At 38.0% G+C, this 15,627-nt stretch overlaps 1 protein-coding gene across 1 annotated transcript in view; it reads left to right on the top strand.

Annotated features, from left to right (window-relative positions):
* Positions 1-15,627, top strand: part of LOC149263979 (cyclin-C1-1-like) — a 241,976-nt gene that overhangs the window by 122,674 nt on the left and 103,675 nt on the right. The gene's annotated exons all lie outside the window — the stretch shown is intronic.

The raw sequence follows: 15,627 nt of genomic DNA, 5'->3' as shown, positions 1-15,627 counted from the left end.
AAACCATGCCCCAAAAAATCGCACTGACTAATCAACTTGGTGTGTCTCCAACTGACCCTCAAGCCTCTTCTCATACTTTTCCTATTAATGAATCAACGGTCGAGATCAAGTTCCTAATCAATGGGTAAGATTAAATTCGACTCGATCTTCGTCAATTAGAAGCTTTTCACTCATATTTTCATTAATACCCATTAATATTTTTATTTTCCTAAGTTTAGACTTAGGAACTCCATTAAAAATATTAATTAGGTAATAAAATACAATTCGGGTGGAATTTCACCAAACGATTTCTGGGTCTTGGAGATTTCATGTGTTTTATCCCCTCCACAAAATTTTGGAGCTAGAGCACTTCCGATGCTACCCAAAATCAACACTCCCTCTTATTGAGGAATGTGCTTTAGCAATACTTCCCAACATAAGTATCACATTGATCTATGGCGTCGGTCCTCTGTGCTACTGATGCTCGGCCTACTATCGTTCATCCACTGCACTGCTGCAACCTGTACCACTGCCCATGCCACTGCCACTGCTGCATTTGTACTACAACTCTCTCTCAATATGCTGCATCATACTGCCCATAACACTGCCACTGCTCACTGCTGTACTGCAACTCAGTTGCTGAGAAGTAAGCAACTGAAAAGTCGCCCAAAAGTTGACATGTTGGTCAGTCAGGATGTCCCTGGATGCCGAAGCTACCTCTGCTGCTAATCTGTGCTGACCCTCTGATGCTACTACGCTGCTGTTGTGTCTGCTCTATGCCTCCTGCACTGCTGCAACATTCCACTGCGCCGCTTCAGACTTTGGCACTCTAGCTTTGCCACTATTGTTCCATCATCCCTCGCACCAACTGACTCCCGTCATTCTGCTACTATCATTAAGGGCCCCCGTAGCTGTATGTGATCAAAGAGTTTGGGCACCTCAAGGATCCTACTCCTGTGTAGTCCTCTCGACTACAACTCAATATCGCCCCGCCTCTTCTCTAGAGGTGCATGAGCACTCATGGCGCAATCCTCATCATCGTCCTCCTTGTCAGCTTTCACTAGAGCAGCCTGTGAGTCAGACTTCTCTTCCTTGCCCTTCTTCCTAGGGCACTGAGTGGCGAAATGTCCCAGTTCCCAAATTTGAAGCATATGACTTTGGATATGTCTTTCCTTTTCCTTTTCTGCTGCCCTTGCTGTCCCGCTGATGCGAGAGCTGCATCCTCCTCTTCCTCCTTCTTGACTCTGATTCCTTTGCCGCTACTTCCTGCCTTGGTTAATTGTCTGATCTCTTCTTGTCGAAGCGCTGCCCACATCTCCCCCCAATTGGGGAGAGAAGTCCTGCCCAAGATGCTTTGGAAAAAGGTCTCCTAGTCTTCAGTGACTGCATTTAGGGTAGTCATGACCATGAACTCAGGATTTGGTATAGACCCTATGGAAGTCAGTTGGTCTCGAATCCCTTGTAATTTGAGAAGGAAGGGATCAATTTCTTCTCCCTTCTGCATCTGGTACTGTCTTAGTTGATTCTCAAGCAACATCTTCCGTTGTACGGAAGTTCCCTCGTACAAGGTGTTGAAGGCCTCCCACATTTCCCTTGCTGTGTCCTTTTCAGCGATATGTGGGACCACATGATCCTTGACCCCGTCCAAGATCATGCACTTCCCCTTCGCTTGAGTCTCCTCGTATTTCTTGAGAGGATCAACATCGACCGGAACAACAACCGTCTTCAAGGCATAATCCTTGATGAGATTCTTGTCCAAGACTGTCAGGATCGTCGGCTTCCAGATGACAAAGTTGGATGCTCCATCCAATTTGTTCCGATCCCTCAGTCTATTAACTGCCATCTCTGCTCAAATGAGTGTCTAACAGGTTCTCTTTTCCCTCTTTCGCTGCTACCCAGCAAAAGTCGGATCTAGATTTCTTTGGCACTAGAAATCCTCTAAGGCATTAGTTCCCTCTAGACTCCCTCTCAGTCATGATTTCCTTCACGGAAATCCTTCTGCCAAACATTGTCGAATCACTCCTCTCCAATCCTCCTTTGTTGTTGCTCAGCAACTCGAACCTAGATTTCTTTGGTGAGAAATCTGTTAAGGCAGTGACTCTCTCTACCTTGGTTCCAACTCCTCAGACATTGTTTTGCACCAACAGCAACAACGTCCCACCAACACCACAAATCTAATCTTCATTGCTCCTACTGCCCCGACAACTGACTGATCTGAGCACCTCAGGCTCCGTGCTGGCCCAGAGAGCTGATGCAGTCACTGGGTGGACTCTTCTCGGCTACTGTGTCACCTCCTCCTGTCCTAGAAAGCTGATGTAGGCACTGCATGAGCTTCTGCGTAACTCCTCTTGCACTACATCACCCCTTCAGCTGCTCCTCTAGCTCTGAAACAACGCTGTCACTCGGGACAACTGCCTCTCTGCAGCAGATTTGCTGGATCTTCTCGGCTGATGGCGTCAGTGTCCTATTATTTGCAATTGCTCTAATACCATGTGAAATTTTTTGAATCTCTACAAACAGAAATCCTACTGCAGTTACTGGTTTAACATCTCCTACTTGTTATTTCATTCAACAAGTTATTAAATTAGATAAACAGTGATGTAGACACTACTACAGACTACACTGACATACAGATCATAAACTGAAACAATAGACGAGACAAACACACAAGGGACACCGTTATTTTTGGACAACACGTCCCCGGAAAAACCCAACTTGGGAAAAATGGTGCAACAGAAAAAGGGTTTGTATTATTAAGCAAACATAATTTGAGTACAACAGGTTGCCTCTCACACCAGCTAACCTTACAGAGAAATCACGACAACAAGAAATACATTCGAGGGTTTACCTTGCGCCCCAAGTCACAGCTAATCCATTGAGTGATCTGACACCCTCCCGGCAAACACTGCGAAGTCCCTATGGAATCACTGCGTGGGCCAACGTCTTGCCTCTGGAGAACTGCGTCACCCCTTCTGCTGGATCGATTTGCTGGAACCTCGCTTCTCCAGCAAAATCTCGGACTACTGACGAATACTCTGCACTGCCACTGCGTGAGCCCCTCTAGATTGTGTCAACTCTGTGTGAGCCCCTCCTGGGCTGCATAGGCCTCTGCGTTGCCTCGCTGATGCTCAATCTGCCTCTCTGCTACGTACTCTTTAGCTCAAAACTTCCTCTCTGATCCAATTCTCTGCTTCTGCCCCTCATTGGAACTCAGATCACTTGTTCGATTCTCTTAGCAAACCATGCCCTAGAAAATCGAACTGAATGATCAACTTGGTGTGTCTCCAACTGGCCCTCAAGCCTCCTCTTATACTTTTTTTGTTGATGAATTAACGACTGGGATTAAGTCCCTAATCAATGGCTAAGATTAAATTAGACTTAATCTTCGTCACTTAGAAGCTTCTCACCCATATTTTCATTAATACCCATTAATATTTTTATTATCCCAAGTTTAGGCTTAGGAACCCCATTAAAAATATTAATTATTGTAATAAATACAATCCGGGTGGAATTTCACCAAACGATTTCCGGGTCTTGGAGATCTCATGTGTTTTAGCCTCTCCACAAAATTTCGGAGCTAGAGCACAACTGGTGCTACCCAAAATCAACAAGGAGTGTCTCTTCCCTTTCCAAGAGCTGAAGCTTCCAACTAGGTCCTCTTTTCCTTTGGCACATGAAAGTAGATAGCGCAGCCAAAGATACTTAAGTGCCCAACCTTGGGCTTTTCGCCAGTGAAGATTCTTTAGGAGTCTTGTTGTTTAGGGTTGTGGAGATCTATCTTGGACATAAATGACAATGTTTGCAGCTTCTCTCCATAGAAACTTTGGTAGCTTTGGTCATGCAACATAGCTTTGATTGCTTCGATGCTAGTTTTGTTCTTTCTTTCAGCCACACCATTTTGTTCAAGGTTTTATGGTACAGTGGTCTCTTTCCTAATTCCAGCTTCTTTGCAGAAGTCGCAGAAATCATTAGATCTAATAATTTTGATCCGCTTTCTAGTTTGTTTTTCTACCAGAGCTTTGAAGTCTTTGAATATGTTAAAGTCTTTTTGTTTAAAAAAAAAGATCCATGTCTTGCGAGAAAATCATCCACAAAGATTATATAATACAAGGAGCTACCAAGAGAAGTTACAAGCATAGGTCCACATAAATTAGAGTGTGTAAGATGAAGTACCTGGCTGGTTTTGCTTTTGCTTGAAGGGGATGGTTCCTTTGCATGCTTTCCACTTGCACATCCTTGGCAAACTCTATCCTGACCACTCTATTCTCAAGCATTCCAAAATGCATCTTTCTCACACGAGGCAAAGCTTTATAGTGCAGATGAGTAAACCTTCAGTGCCCCAGTTCACATTGATGATTACTATCATGAATCAAAGCATGGATTGGTCTTCCATTGACTTTATAAAGACCTTTAAATCTCTATCCCAGAGTGAAGGCATCTCTCATGCTAGATCTCATTTGCCAAGTGAGAACTTTTCCATTTATGAAAACAACTTTCATTCATTTGTCTTCCAAGGAAGATATAGATACAAGATTTTTTTTTAAACCAGGTACATACAAAACTTCTTGAAGAGATATAGTTTTACCTTGATACAGATGAAAAGAAACAGAACCAGATCCCTTTATAGGATATGTAGAATTATCTCCAAGTATGATTTTTAGATCCGTCTCCCTCTCAACCAGATTTGAGAGAACTTCTTTATAACCAGTAAAGTGTCTTGAAGCACCACTATCAACCAACCATCATAGGAATCTGCAGGAGAGGAACTAGAAAGAGTAGAAACGAGAAAGTATTGTGATTGTGTTTCAACTGCATTATTATCATACCTTGGGTTCCTTGAAGTCTTGGAAGAACGATAACTTTCTTTACGAACAACATGAGCTTCTCTTCTTCTTCTATAATCAAATATGAAGTTATTGCTATGATTGTTGTAGTTGGATCTTGGTGCACTTTTGTTTTTTGGATAGTCACGGGCATAGTGGCCATGCTTATGGCAATTGTAGCATTGAACTTTTGATAAGTCCCTGTTCCATTTATAGGAACTATTGGATCTAGGAGCAGGCTTTCTTGAAAAGTGATGACCTCTTTTTCCTTTTTGCTTCTTGTCTTGGACAACAAAGGTAGTAGGTTCTCCCTCTTCATGTTTGGGAATTCTTCCTCTGGCAATCATTCTGGCCTCTTCTTGACTGCACTTTCCTAGGAGCTCATTAAATGTGGGACACTTATCATTGTTGCTGATGGTAGTAATAAAAGTTTCCCAAGTTGGAGAAAGACCTCCGAGCGTAATCAACACCAACTCTTTATTAGATACAATTTCACCAGCAGTTGACTATTGATCCTTGATTTTAGAAATCCCCATCAGGGAAAATTTTAAAAACCACCCTAAATTTATATGTATAATAAATGGGCTAATCCCCATGATACATAGGAAGAATGGGAGACGATTTTATCAATAATATAATATGTATATATAATTTTTTTGGCGAATCTCTCACCAGATTATATTATCTTGTACAGTGATGGAGAATCTTTCACTGAATTATAAAATCTTGTAAGATCTTGGAAAATCTTTTACTGAATGATAAAACATTGTGAAGTCTTGGCGAATGTTTTGTTAAAGTATGAAACCATATATGATAATAAGAAAACATATTCATTAAACTATAATATACTAACATACATGTTTGGAAAAAAGAAACATAATTTTCTCTTCCTACAAACAATGTTCCAAGTTTCAGTGGCTGTGTTTGTCAAGGTTCTTACAATACACTCTTTCATATCCTTCTATTAGTTTTGATAATATTCCACAACAAAGTTCTTGTAGGTGTTGATATTGACAACGAGTTCTGTCAAGGTAGGAGAGATTAATCTTTTCTCTACAACTTTTGTCAAGCTACCACTTTTTTCAAGTTATCAAATTTCTTTCTTATTCCATAGACTCCAACTGCGAGATAAAAAAAACACATCAAGTTTATTTACCCCAACACGTCAACAAGTAGCAAGCCCCAACTATATTATATAAGAAAGTATTAGGTATCCCAAAGGCTTGAAGGGGATCTAATTGAAAGAAGTGACCATTGTGAGAATCCTTCCAATCAATATATGAATATATAAATGTAGATTTATTATTATTTTAATTTTGAAATATTCCTATTAAATAATAAAATTTAATTACGTCTCTCCCAATCTAAATTGCTTATTAGCATAATTCACTACTCTCATAGGTCTCGCATTTTTTAACAGCGTTGTAACATGTAGATTAATTTCCTTTTTGGTGAACAATCTCCACCTTTTAGGAAAATATGGTGCAGTGGCTCCAACCTCTACAGATCATTAGGACAAACTAAGAATAGCACAGAAGGTGAAAGGTTGTACAAACCAGCTTATTTTTCAAACAACTAATCCAACGTCAGTACCTAAACTTTTTCATGAAGATATCATATTGAGAATGTTTGAAAAATGGTGAGAAATCTTCTGCGAGGGTGATGCGGAAAGAGTGATAAGGTTTCATTGTTTTGAATTTTTTTTGTTAAATAAGAAAAAGTTAAAAACCAATATTAATGGAGATATTGGTATTTTTTACTAAATTTTGTGAAGTGACTAAATGTAGCTTTAACCATTCACCTTAAGATGTTTTTACAATATAATTTCCTAAGTCTATTTAATATCTTCATTATCATAAAATCCAACCTATATCCATCTTAACTCCACATCTACCACTCTTAGGGGGATGAAATCTATTTATCCCTCTGAGCACTTGGTAGACCCAGAATTAAGATGGATCTAAGATGATAGAATTTCCCCTTTAAATAGTCTATGCTCACATGAATACCATGGTATTACCATGGGTCAATACCATGGGTTATCATAAACCTGGAATTTAAAAATTACTATTAGTAATTTATAAAAATTTAAAAAATTAATAATGATTTTTATTTTATTTTTTATTTTAACCAAGTTAAAATGTTTAATATACTTTAAATTACAACATCCGTTTTTACTCTTGATCCACCTAGCCTCGAGAGGGATCAAATATTTTTTCACTCTATGCTAGTTTGCATATCACGATATTTGATCCCTCTCGGGGCTTAGTAGATCCAGAGTAAAGATGGATCTATGCTGGTTTAATTCCCCCATTTAAATAGGCTACATTCTACGTGAATACCATGGGTCAATACCATGTGCCATTTTTATTTTTATTAATACTAATATTAGGGTTAATAATGTTTTTTTGCATGGTATTAATAATAATCTAGCCCATGGTATTTGGTCCATAGTATTTTGCCCATAGGTTTCACCTAAATATAACGCATTTTTTGAGTGTTCGTAAATATAAAGTGACTTATGGAGTAAATATAAGAAAATGTTTTATTTGTTTACCATACCACTCGTTTATTTATATTTTTATTAATTTACCATACCTCTTTTACAAATATGGTATTTGGCCCATAGGATTCACTTAAATAAAACCTCTTTTTTGAGCCTTCATAAATAGAAAGAGGGTTATGGACTAAATATAAAAAGAGGTTTTATTTATTTATCATACGTCTAGTTTATTTATATTTTTATTTATTTACCATACCTTTTGAGTAAGTATAAAAAGAGGTTTTATTTATTTACCATACCTCCACTTTATTTATATTTTTATTTGTTTACACCCTTGCATGTATATAAGGTGACTGATGGAGTAAATATAAAAAATGTTTTATTTATTTACCATACCTCTCATTTATTTATATTTTTATTAATTTACCATACCTCTTTTATAAATATGGTATTTGGCCCATAGGATTCACTTAAATAAAACCTATTTTTGAAAATTAGGGTGAATGGAAGGTTGTAACTCCTAATTTCAACGGCTAAATTTACCTTTTTTACGCTCTTTTACCTTTTTTACGCTCTCCCTTAAAATAAGGTGGGCTATTTGAGGCGATTTGTAAAAATGTACTATGATACAAAATATTCGCCCACTAAAAATTTAAAACCCCTTAATTTCGCCTAAGGGCGAAAATTCGCCCCTAAAATTTTCCATGATTCCAATGAAGTATGCTTGAATTGTCTCTCCTTTGTACATCTTAATGTCTTTGAATCGATTCTTCAAAGCAAGGATTTGACTCAAGTTGTTTACTTGATACATCCCAATCAAATTGTCATACATTTTTTTATATTTCTTCAACTTGGAGACATAGGTGATGAGATGGTCTCCAAGAGAATCAAAGATAATATTCTTAGCCTTGACTTCTCCCTTCTTTTATTTGGCCTTGACAACAACATTTGAATTTTCTGGTGGTTCTGCTACCTTGCCTTCCACATATTCCAGTACGTCATTCTTCAAGAGTAATATCCAATCTTGCCTTCCATGGACTAAAATTCGAAGCATCATTCAACTTCTCTTCAATTTTGAAGTAAGAAGAATACATGTTGATCAAGTCAAACAAATTTTAGCAGCAAGCAAGATTTTCAAAGGAGCAATAAGTAAGATTTCAGCAGCAAGATCTTCAAAGAAGCAACAAGTAATATTTTAGTAGCAAGTAAGATCTTCAAAGAAGTGATAGCTCTTGTCTTCTTGGGCTTGTCTTCACCAAAGCGCTGATATTATGTTGAAAATTTGATGTTCTATGCTGAAACAATTGCTTATCTCAAAACTTATTTTTGCTGCAATATTAGATAAGCAATTGTGGATAGAACATAACCAAATGCACAATAGAAGATAACCACGAACAAAATGAGACATAGAGAATTTAGGTCTAATGACCAGGGAAAAATCAACAAGGGGAAAGCCCAACCAGATTCTTCTTCTATTAGATATCAATTGTTCAGCAGAGATGCAAAGTACAATGAGAGATCAAGAGAATGAGTAAGTTCACCCAACTCTGAACAAGCTGAAACATAAAGATCACTTGTAGCAGCTACTGATGCAGACACTGAATCAACCTTCCTTTCAACTGAATCAACATTGAAACATTGAATCAACCTTGGCTCACCAAGTTCTGCTCTTACTCTCCAAGTCTCTCTCTCACAATCTTCTTCAAGTCGCTCCAACTCTTTCTCAAGTTCGAATTCTTCTTTCACAGTGCACTAGTAAGGAGAAGAGATGATATGAGATACATATATAGAAGGAGCAACAAATTCTTGTCATTAAGGAGGAGCAACACACATGCCTAGATGGAGGAATCTCGCATGCCTTAGAAGAAGTGTAGATTATGCCATTAAGGAGAGTGTAAGAGTGTCATCATTTAGGAGAGAAACTTATAACTTTAAATGAGGAGAGTGTAACATATGCATTAAAGAGAGCATAAGAGGAATCTTTTATGACATGCCTTTACTGAGTGTAAGAGGAATATGCCATGTCTTTAGTGAGAGCATAAGACAGGGTGTAACTTATCCATTAAGTTAGAGAGAGTAACGTAGAGCCGTGAGAGTCATCAAGGAGAGAGAGGTGCGAACTGCGAAGTGATTGAGAGACATGAAGGTAAGGTGACTTGTAATTCTTTTTAATAATAATATCATAGTAACATAAAGGATAATAACAATAATAATATTGATGATTAAGTTGAGATTGAACTATTAGGATTGATTAATGATAAGTTAATTGATTTTCCATCAACTATACTTGATTACCAATTGATTAAAGATGATTTACTGTTTTTGGAAAGTCATACTTGAGATGCTAGACATGACTTTCTAATTTTGGAAAGTCACTCCAGAATTGTTAGAAATGAGTTTTTATATTTGGTTGTCATAGAAAATGATGTCATCTTCTACCCTGTACCTGACATCATGGATCTGTCTATCACTTCGCAGACATACTTATTTTTGGAGTACTCTACGAAGAGGTGGGCTTTCCAATCTTTCATGAGCGTGAATATGTCAAGTCCAACGTTTTTCTTGCATTCCAGCTCATAAGCTTGTAAGCTGCTACTTGATGACCAGGCATTTGCACTCATACGAGTTGTCATGCAAGTTACCTTGTCTTGCTTAGGTATGACCTCCATTTGCTTAGCTGTTACAACTCGGGGGCCACCATTAGTACTATCGTTCAAGTTTTCATCTGATGTCATAGTTCTCATATCATGATTTCCATCAGTAGTAATTGAGTTTGAAATATCTTCTACATCCTGTTCCAGCTCCTTTTCAGCCTCAAGCACATCTCTTGTATTATCATCAACAATTTTCCAACCTGCAGCAACATCACCATCTGAAAACTATTTTGAGTTGATTCCATATTATCTTCCCTTCCAACTACAAAAGTTTTTTGTGGTCCAACCTTTGAAGTCATTCCATCTGCCCACATCACTTCAATATCCCCATCTTGGAGACCTATAATATTCCCAATCGAGGGTAAATCTGATTCTTCAGTATTCATACCCACTTTAGTCTTACACCTTCTTGAAGACCCTTGCTAGAAAATTGTCTCTGTACTTTTAGTCTCATTTACCCATTTTGGCTTCAGTTCAATTTCTTTATCATCACTAGTCTGATCCTCCAAGGCGACACCAACTTTAGCTTTGTGTTTTTCTCTAAGATCTTTGTTTGTAAGATATCTCTGCTCTAATACAATACTCTAGTTTTGGCTCCATTTCACTCTTTCTCAATGCTTAACTCATTTTCTGTTTTCATACAATTCTCAAGCTGTGAGATGTTTTAACACACCTTATCATCAACTGATGATTCAACAACACCAGACTCTTGTGGTGGCTTTGCAAGAGAGGGCAGTCGAATAACAATGTCCCCAATACAATAGTTGTAATCTGGGCATTCAATGTTACTCTGGTGAGGAGCATGATTTGTGAAGTTAGTAGCAACATCAAATAGGAGATTTTCCATATTAGCATCACCTATCCCTCCTCCATCAGGTGGGTCCTCTTGAACACTGATATATGCTTGATAATCTCTGTCATTTGCTTTACATTTTCTACTTATATTATCACTCTTTTTATCAGCAAAATCCATTTCAAAGTCTTCTGATTAGACTGCTTGGGCTTGATCATCGGTCAACAAACCGTCTTTCCTTATTACTTTTGCATTTTCTGTCTCAATGATCGATTGTAACAAACAAGGTTCCTCCTCTTGATCCTTGTTGAGGAATTTTGCCACTACCTGAGAAGCCATTTTCTACTGCAATCTCTGTGTTAAGAGAGTTTGAATTACCTGTTTAATCCTTCTTTGGCTCATCTTCTTTTTTTGATTTGTCCTCATTGATTTCATTTGTAGATGAATCACTACCTCCACTCTTCTCAGGCTGGCTATTGTTTTCAGCCTCTTTCTTCTCCTCCATTGAGACACCCCGATATTCAAACTCATGGTTCTCATCAACTAAACACTAGAACTTTGAATTTTGTCCCTTGGATAAATACTGTTCATATTTCTCATCATTCCTGGACTTATTTTGAGCCCCATCACTAGTGTAAGGCATAGATTCTGATTTTCACATGCCACCAGATTCAAGAGATTGAGGTCTTTTATTCTTTTTAGGAGGGTATAACCATGAGCAATCATTTGGGTGTGCGTTCGTCCATGCTTCAACTTTTTTGACACGATCTTCGAATTGTTGCAAAATCTTGGCGTGCTTCTCCCATAAGGGGGAAACTAAATCTGGCTGCCACATTTCATACAACTCTGCAGTTGGTAGGAGAGCCAGCTCTGATACCACTGTAATGACCCTAGGTAAATTTTGCCCTTAGGTTTCAATCATTATCTAGGGTTTTCAATCAATCATTAAAAATAATCATAACAACAGTGCATAACTATCAACTCATATAACAATAAGTATCCTCTATATAATGCACTAATGATATAAAGATATCCAGCAATCATATGTTTCACCAGAAAACCATTTTAAGTAGGGCTAACTGCCCAATGAACAATAGATCTATTCAACCAATTGGCAATAATCCACCAGTATAATTCTGATTGCAATGACAATATTCAGCAGACCAACATTCCAACTGTAACCCACAATAGCACTTTCCAACTCTTGTTACTATACTAATTTAACAACTCACACTCTAACTGTGCAGCCTCCAAACTCATTTGCTATTAAGGGGGCTTGTCGTAGCCCTGTCCAGTATCAAGTTTACAACTGCGGCTGGAGAGGTTCCCTTAGCCTTGCTTATGATGACCTTATTGCTGCCTTACTTGATGAAACCACTGGTTTCTGCCCAAATCTAACACCTGCTGTGGTCTTCAGAGGTCAGTGTAACCTTAGACAGCTTGAGAAGGGTATCCAATGCTACCCTATGATCCTTAGGGAGGCAGACCGAATACCAAAGGATGCAAACAGCTCGCTGCTCTTGCAGCCAGACTTCGGCTTTGTCTGTGGCCTGTGGTCTACGGCCTACAGCACCCGCTGCCTGTTACAGATTACCTGCAACCCTGTTTTTACAATCAAGAACCAATGTTTGCCACACAATAACCTTTATAGGCGCTGTTGCTTTAGGATATGATCTTTGGTGCCACAGAAAACAATTACATAGAAATACTTCCTTCCTTCGCCAAAGTCAGATAAGAATTGCCTCAAAATATTATGCTTCAACGTGATAGAGAAAGGGAAGAAGACTAGCTAGGGTGGGTGTTGTAAAATGTAACTAGGTTCGGGCTTCATAATGACATGTAATTATGATCTTTGTAAATGATGAAAATAAGAAAATAAAATTATTTTTATAATGCCTTTGCTTCGTGGGTTTCATGAGCAAGAGGTTTATTTTAGATGGCTCACATTAAGAGCCTTAGGATCTGTCAAAGAGTCAGTGTCATGTATGAAGAGCTCTTCTTGAGCATGTGTAAATTGTATATAAGTCTATGTAGCCTCCAACGACAAGCACACAAGCCTCTCTTCATGTCGACTTCAAGATAAGGTGACAAACTCATGTCGGCTCACCCTATGGAGACACACCTATTTGAAATGATATGTCGGCTTATTTATATGAACCAACAACTATAAATAAACGTGAAGGGTCCTTGCATTAGGATAGTGAGAATTTCGCAGATCTCTCTGTGGTCTCGGATGGGTAGCAACAGAATGAAGTTCGGATGTCTCTCTCTCTCTAAGATTTCAGATAGATGAAACATAAATAAATTCGGATACTTTTGAGATTTGCGGATGGATGTAACAGTGATAAGTTCGGACCTCTATTACAGTCATCAAGTAAGTTTGGATCTCTGTTTTGGGTGGATAGATACAACAAGAAAGTTCAGATGTCATTATAGTCAAGGGAATTCAGATCCCTCTGAATTTGGGTAACCAAAGCACAGTGACCAGAAGACTACAGTAATGCGAAGTACAATTCGATGTCATGGAGGAGTTGCAACATATTACAGTGAAACCTCAGTTTAAGGTCTCGGTGCTAAGGAAGGATATCAATATTATCTCAAGGGAAAGAGATCGATGCCATGACAACAGGAGGTCTCGCAGAAAGGGAATCTCGATATGAAGACAGTGATGAAGATCTCAGTATCAAGGCAATAATGAAGATCTCGGTGGAAGAGGAGTCAAGAAGAGGATTGACTAGAGAACGTGTGTCTTGGTCTTGGAGTGGCTAATAGGTCAAGGGTCTTGGTCTTGGTATTCGTCAATTGGAATCTCTATAAGAAGAATTTGTGCGGGTTTTCCTCTCAAAGAGTGAGAGGTTTTGGCCCTGGCTCATAGCCTACATGCTGTGTCTCTTGTCTATTTATGTTCATGCATTGGTTACTGTTTGATGAAGAAGAACACTAATAATCTAACAAGAAGAAGATCCTAATCTAAAGAAGTAAAAAACATTCACAAGCAATCACTAATAGAAGAGAAATCACCTAATGCTAATGCCCTAGATTTCTCAGTAGTGGGATCACCTCCACTGAAACTAATCAAGGGAAGAGGGGTCTTAAAACCCTTAGAGCTGGAACTCCAAAGAAATAGAGATATTCCAATCCAAATCGATGATGATAAAATGATTCTATCTCTCCTTATATATAAATTCCTCATGGGGGTATCTCTTAATCTAATGTGAGGGGTTACAAGTGTAGCGCCTATTGTTGCCCAAAGTGTATAGGCACTGCAACAATGACTCAGGTCAGGGGCTGTCACCTAATCCCCAACCTCTCTGTTTAAGCTGTCTCCCAACAACAGACTATGGGGGGTAGGTGCTACGGAAATGAGATGAAGAAGGACTAGTTGGGAACCAACTAATCTGGGAGACATAGTTGAGTGGTCAAGTACTTGTTTAGATCTAGCAAGATTTTAAGGATTCGATTAGATTTATAAAATTTGAAACCAGTGCGTTATGGAGTGAATACTCTTCCTTTACATATTAAAGACCAAGTACTAGATGGACAATTGCTGCTTTGATGAGTAAATATCCTATATGAAATGTGATTTCTAAGATTTACGTGAAATGCATGAACTTTGGTTGATTTTACTTAAATGCCTATTCTAAGTATGTCCTTTGATCTTTGTCTGTATTAAGTCTAAACTTTATAGAAAATGGCAGAGAGAAATCAAGGTGAAGCACACGAGGGTGTGATTAACAATCCCTCTCTTTGAAATTTAACGTACCCGGTGCCTCCGGCGCTGTAGAGGCAGTGGCTCTGACAACTGCAAGGTCACCATTTTAGATACTAAAAAGGGTAGACTTCTTAAGAGAAGATGCAAAGGTGTTCCTATCTCTCTATCAACCGAGCTTATGCTTGGAAGTCGATTATAAAATGAAAGACTAACTTAGGATGCAAATGCAAGGTGGAATTAGAAGATGATTAGTGAAACAAGATTTTTTAAAGCCTTGAATTACTTAGATTAGGATTTAATCTGAGTTATATCGTTAAGTACTTAAGGAGGGACTCAATCACAAAGATGAATGCTAATCTCGGAAAGTGACAACAAAGTAAAATAGATAACTGAAATGAAACCTTCGCAAGATACACAATTTGCCAAGATCCAAAATAGAGTACCTATCCAATCTTCAATGTAAAATGCCAATGATAATTACTTGAAATACCCAAAATAAATTATCTAAGAAATGCCCATTTAGATCTAAATCAATCAATTATCTAAAACCACAAATTACTCAATGATATGCAATTGGAGTAAATCACCTTCAATGCCACTTAATTTTAGAGAGAAATAAATCCTAGTACAGTTATCTTTCACAAAATCAAGGAAAGAGAATGTTTAGAAAGATAAATACCATCAATTCCTTAGATTTAGTTATGAGACCAAGTGTGTAAAACAAATGTTCTTTAGGCAGTGAGCTAATTATTTCTGAATGCCAAAACAGCTCTGAAAGTTTTAATTTCATAACAGAGAGCTACCTCTATGCCAAATGCCACAAAAACAAGCCCAAGTTATTCAATTTCCTTTTGGAAGCAATTTGACTGTATTGTTCAGATTTCAAATGACATAAAAGAGCATTTAGGGTAGAAATGAGAAATTAAATGCAAAGAAGACAATCCCAGAAATTTTCCTCCTTATCTTACTTCTGATGACAGTGAGAAAGTACAGATAAGATGCCAAAAATAAGTGTTTTGATGATGTGAGCTTATGTGTGTGTGAGTTCAGATTATATAAAACTTTCCAAACACCAGTGCTAACAAATTGCTTTCAGCCTTACTGCTGATGCAAACAGTTCTCTTTTACCAATGAATTCAAATCACTTGAAATTTCAGAATTTT

The sequence above is a fragment of the Pinus tabuliformis genome, chromosome 6 (assembly GCF_031772625.1).
Source record: "Pinus tabuliformis cultivar Carrire ecotype Pingquan chromosome 6, CPIR1, whole genome shotgun sequence".
NCBI lineage: Eukaryota > Viridiplantae > Streptophyta > Pinopsida > Pinales > Pinaceae > Pinus > Pinus tabuliformis.
The sequence above is the reverse complement of the archived record's forward strand: the minus strand, read 5'-3'. Positions and strand labels throughout refer to the sequence as shown.